A 6,139-nucleotide genomic window follows, 5' to 3' on the forward strand; every position below is an offset into this window, starting at 1 on the left:
ATTAGTTACAAACTGGAAGATGGAAACAGTAGTATATGTTGGCAGATTTCCTGGTGTTCCCAGACACTGGATCACTGCAATTCATCTGAATTCCAGTTTACCCCATAGGAATACAACGAGTCAATTAACCCTTTAAATAAATCAACTAATTCCAGAGCAATCACACAGCATCTGTTTCTGCATTTTATCAGTTACATAATAAAAAACTTCCTCTTGTCTTTCTGTTTTCCATTGCATTCTGTGCTTTGGATAAATACCACCAGTGCCTGCCAAGTCACAGTTGCAGAGACCTACTGCAGAAAATGGAACCAGAGACACACACTGGGAGAAATCCTCTTTAATGCAGTGCTTCAAATTGAATGCCTGCAGTGCTACACAGAATCACAGAATGGTTTGGGTTGCAAGCAACCTTAAAAATCATCTGGTTTCATGGCAAATTTAAAACTAAAATCCACACCTCATTAAAAATGAATCCTGATGAGTAAGTTAAGTAGAAGAAACATCAGTAATTTATGGTGATGAACTCAGCATTTTCCCTCTCCCTTTTTGTGTTGTGTCTGTCTTTGGAAGCCTGTAGCATGTAACAAATGAAGTGCCACAGATGAGCTAGAAATAAAAAGCTAGGAGGTTTTCCAGGGAGACAGAGAATAAATACAGAACCTCCACAAATGCAAACACACATGCTCTGGACTGTTAAGAATTTTGAATCTCACAGTGTTTTATCTTCTCAGAATTTCCCAAGTGGCAAAATATATCCCCAGGAAAAGACATGACAGCAGATAAAAAGCAAAGACAACCACAAAAAAAAATTCAAATCAGAAAGCCTACCATAATACAGTTCAGAATTACTTGTTCCCTGGATGATAAAGGAAAAGTAGTAGTCATGACAATGATCAATTTTGCTCAAGAAGGTTACCAATTTAACAGTGGGTAGACATCTTACAGATATCCTGCCTGAAACAGAACAGAGGGAATGAACCAAATTATTAGATTTCAAAGTGTGAATTAGCTTATGTAGTTTCTAACAGAGTGCTTTGGAATAGGGTCCAAAAAGCATCCTTTTATGTTGGTGTTTGTCACTCTGTATGATTTCTTCTGTTGTCTAACATGGGCTAACCTTAGAATTTTTATCCTACAGTAGTTCTCAGATCAGATATCTTGTGTGTAACCCTAGGAAAGACTTTTTTAGAAAGCCTGCTAATGCTGATGACCCCTTTTGTGTAACTTTATTCCTGTTACCTTCCTTTTTTGCATAAACACTTGGCAATATATCTTCTGCTGGTAAAGGACATTATAGAGTCAGGTGTTCCTTTGAAAGAAAACCTCTCTTTAATGACTATACTAGTTCTGTTACCTTAAATACAGTAAAAATCCCTAAAATATTAATATCATGAGGCTTGAATGAAATAATTTCTTTGTTTAAAGTTCTCAATTTTTTTCATTATAAGATGCCCATTCTTTTATTCAGAGCCATAGCAGAGGAAGCTTTCTTAATGTGAAAGTCTCCTTTGCCCCTCTTGTAGGTAGTCATGTGCATAAAAGTATGCTGAAATAACATCTCAGTCCATCTTCTTGTAGTCAGTAATTTCCAGGTGAGGCTGAAATTGTTTCAGCAATCACTAAAAATAAATGTTGAGTGCTGGAATAAAGAAATGTTGAGGGCTGGAATAGAAAGTCATCATTGTCCATAGTAAAAAGCAATATAAAGTGTGTGCTAGGCAGTGGGGAAAATAATAATATGGTACAACCTTCTAGCTCTAGTGAATCCATGGTTTTCAAATAGCCAGTAGAACTAGTGATTTTTATTTCCAGGCTCATGCTGAAGTTTGATGTCTCTCTTGGGTAACAGGATTGAGACACCAATGGTGTCATATTTTGGGGAGTGAAAAGTGCTCTCCTACTGGTGCCTGAATATTACTGTCCTGTACTGTTTACTTTTGAGTTTGCTCAGGGAAACAGTGATGACTTGGTTTCACAGGGGTGGTTTCAATGAGGAAAGAAGGTTCCATGGTCATGCACCTCCCAGGCTGTGTGTCCATGGCACCCATGCTGGTGATAGTGGAGACGTGCTGCTGTGTGTGGAAATGCTGCCAGGTCCTGCATTTATTCCTCAGGCATGCTCAAGTTACTGGTTTTTCGAGGTTTATCTCTGAGATTACTTTAACAATGTTGATATGCTGCAAGGAAGGGAAGTTTGAGAAATTCTCACTTGCATAACATTGTCTTACATCTAGTTATTGGTATAAGTCATAGGTTAGGAGGATAAGTAAGATCTTCAGAGTAATGTTTTGGCAAGGTTCAAAGTGGACCTGTGAGATTGGAGAGCATTGAGAATATGGCTATACACATTTTTTTTCCCTTATATGTCTGTTAATTTCATTCACATAGGTTTAGTGTTCTATCAACATTTTCTTTTTCTAACAGGAGGTTGTTTGTAGACTATCAATCATGATTGTTATATAAAGATTTAAAGGTTTAGAGACAGGTCTGTGAAAATGTTATTTAATTAAAATTTCTTGTGACCTAAATCAGGTGGAAAAGCTGAAATACTGGTTAGTCTCTGGGCGTAGTAGGAGAGGTTATAAAGCTACCTTGGGAACGGGTACAGTGGCACAGACTGGTGGCAAACACAGTGGCAAGGATGACATTAATGTGAAGGTGAGTTAGTGGAGATGTCACATAATTAGTAGGTGAGGCAAAATGGTGCTTTTTAAAACTGGGTAAGTCAATTTGAGTTGGGTAGCAGGGTTTGAAAAACCTCTTCACTCATGTTATAAAAAGAAGCCTCAACCAACTGAAATCGTCTTGATAAGTTTTCTACTGATCAGACTCTACAGTCTGAAGACCACAGATTTTTATGCCTTTAAAGGAATTATTTTGACTTTTTAAAAGCTCCTCTTCCTTTACAATGAAATTAAATTATTTTTTTATTTGTTTAGTTCTTTGCATAAGAGTAACTGGCACTTACTAATCACAAAAAATTAGTGAAAACCCTGAGGGTCAAACAAAGTTGTAATGTAAAGAGAAAGAGAACAGGAAGATAAGAAGTTTCTTTAACACTTCAAGTGATATGATATGGAAGCATTCAGGCTAGCAGATTCTTAGTAAGGAAATTAAAGTCCTTTTACAGACCAATCCATGACAGCTGTATCATAACTAATACATAGAAAGAATGAAGCTGTTACCAGACATATCAAAAGTTTAATTTTGTATCAACAGGTAAGGAACAGTGCTGGCTGTATTTTCAGTGCCTGACTAGAATGATAATAACAATTATTTCTCGGGGATTGTTTTACAGAGAATTTAAAGATGTATGGTATGTGTATCATATAATTGGCATCTGTATTGCCTCAGGACTGAATCAATGTAATCCAAGACTGCAGCTACATAAACTTCCCCTCTCCTATAAGGGAAAGTTTTCTTTGGGTGATGGCAGGCTGCAGAGCCATGATGAATTGCAAAAATATCTATTTAACTATTTTGAGGCTGAATTGAATAAGAAAGACTTCATTAATTTCAAGAGTATATTTAAAATTTTATTTATTTTGGATTGAAAATAAAGACAAAAACAATTATGAAGAAAAATAGATATTCCACTGATTTCTGTATCACTCTGCTACAGAGAATTGTTTTTATAGAAATGCTTTTGCTATTTATCTCAGATGCAGATTTACCAGATATCAGAACAGAAAAAGTGGGAAGAAAAATGTCCTTGGCACAGCCTTTTATAATCTTGTACAATCCTCAAGTGCCCCATGTCACTTGAGGCAGTAGCTGTCACAGGCCTGCCCTTACTGCTGTCTCCTCATTATTGAAATAGCTGGAGAAAGCACAAGACTTCTGGATACACACCAGAAGGTATTTTCAAACTCTTCCTGTCTATTAGGGAAAACAATGGATTTTAAGAAGGCAATGAGGAAGGAAAATTTGAATAGGGTATGAATATCCAATGCATAGTACAAATGGTTTAAAAAACATCCCTGAAACCTGGTGCCTGCCACTGCCAGACATGCACTGTGACTTTCAAAGTTAGGATTTTCCTACTTTTACATGATGTCCACCAGCCCATTCTTTTTTGGTGTAATATTTTGTACTGCTGTTTTTCTTCACCCGTGCTGGTGCTCTTGCTCTGGCCCTGTCTGCAGCTCCTTGGCTCCCACAGAGCCCAACACAGTATGCTTTGCTGTCTCTCCAGTTATCCTGGCAACAAGCCCCATCACTGCTGGCCATATTTAATACTAAATCCTGCAAATACCTTTTATTGGGAGTTTACAGCACCCCTTGAGCCAAGCTTGCTTATGATATCTCTATTTAGGACCCGTGTCTCTCCCAGTCATGAATACCCTGATCTCCAGGCATGAATACCCTGATCTCTTGCTACTTCTAACTGCAGAAATCTTCTCTCTCTCACAACCCAGTTTCTCACATTTAGTTCTAAAAGTGACCTTGCCTGAGCTGGTGGGCCTGGACAACTCCACAAAGAGAAAGAGCAAACTTTTCTGCAGTTCTGGCATGATTGCACAAATTCAGCTGGTTGCAATGCTTCAGCTCTCCATTTCCCAGGAATAAGGAGGAGAATGAACCAAATAAATCCAAACAGATAATCACCACCATGCAAGTAGATATTGCCTTTAAACCATTTCCCATATGGTTTAAAGGCACTATCTAATCCCCATATTCCTACTGCCATAAAATAGACACCCGTCTCCTCCCAGGACTGTCAGAATGGAGGAAGCATTCACTGATGGGGATAAAGGTGGGAGCAGCACTTACAAGGTTTCTCTCCTTCTCTAAGAGGTATTACCCTGCATCATTAGGGATTGAGAATTGCTACTCTAAGATGAGCTACAATAAATTCTGTCTTGATTATTGCCTCATTTACGTTCCAACCTATCAATATCAACATCAACATATGGCTTAAACACCAGTAAAGCAGAACACAAATCCATGGATGACTTCATCTGTTGTACAAATGTTAGTGAAATAGAAACAAAAAAGATTTAGTGATTGATGTCTCTGGAGAACATGTGTACTTTAAAGTCACTGTTATTCCAGTGGTATCTAAAGTGCAAGAATAACAGTAAATTTGACTCAATAGGGGAGACAAAAGAGGCAGGTGACTACTCTGAATGTGGATTGCTGTATTTTCTCCCCTCTGACTGCTGAAGGTTACCAGGCTGAATGATAGGAATTTTGAGGTCTTGGTATTTATTTTGCTCATTTCAGTACATGACATCCCTGACTTATGTCTCAAATCTTAAGATTTGTAGAAAATCTTCATTAGACATAAAGGTGTTTCAGTTCAGTAGAGTCCTTGGCATAAGCAGTGTGTCAGATGTCAAATAAAAATTAAGAGAATAGTTTTAAATGTTCCATGAAATCTCTGGAAAGCCAGATAAGACAATACTCAAAGGTAGGAGGAAAAGGCAAAATGCACAGCCTCTTTATGGTGGTTACATGATAACTCATCAATAACAGCCTCCTATGCATTCTTTGGTCCTTGACACAGTTTTTGCCCTGTGTTGTAAGATAATCCTGAAACTAACTCAGCTGTAATCTTAAATCAAAGAAGAACACTTGGGGGATGGGTAGGAGGACTAATAGTTCAATGAAAAAGAGTTCTACCAAAAAAAAAAAATCCTCAACTTATATGAAGAATCAGCATGCACAGATATCTCCTTTGAGTCCAGAAGCACCTTGTTTGGATCTGCTAATTTTTTTTTTTTTTTTTTTTTTAATGTGAAAAGTATCACTAATATTTTACACAAAAAAAAACCCAAAAAAAACCCCAAAAAAACCAAAAAACCCAAAAAAACCCCCCCAAAAAACACAAAAACCACACCCCCCCCCCCCAAAAAAAAAAAAACAAACCAAAAAACCACAACAACCTTAAAGGAGCAACCTTAAAAGATGGATGTGATCACTTGGACTCAGTAACAATCTTCCTAGCTCATAGAGTATTTTTAATTAACCTGATGTTCCAGTTACATTAATTACCCTTGCAGTTCCAGGTTAAGGCAATATTCACTGCTTCCCCACCTCAATTTAAAAGCAGTGGTGCTTTGCACATTGCACCACAGTGCTTCTGTTATTCCCATGGCTCAGGAACATATTGAATATAAAATCTGTAAACATATGT

This window comes from Passer domesticus, chromosome 4, assembly GCF_036417665.1.
Source record: "Passer domesticus isolate bPasDom1 chromosome 4, bPasDom1.hap1, whole genome shotgun sequence".
Taxonomy (NCBI): Eukaryota; Metazoa; Chordata; class Aves; order Passeriformes; family Passeridae; genus Passer; species Passer domesticus.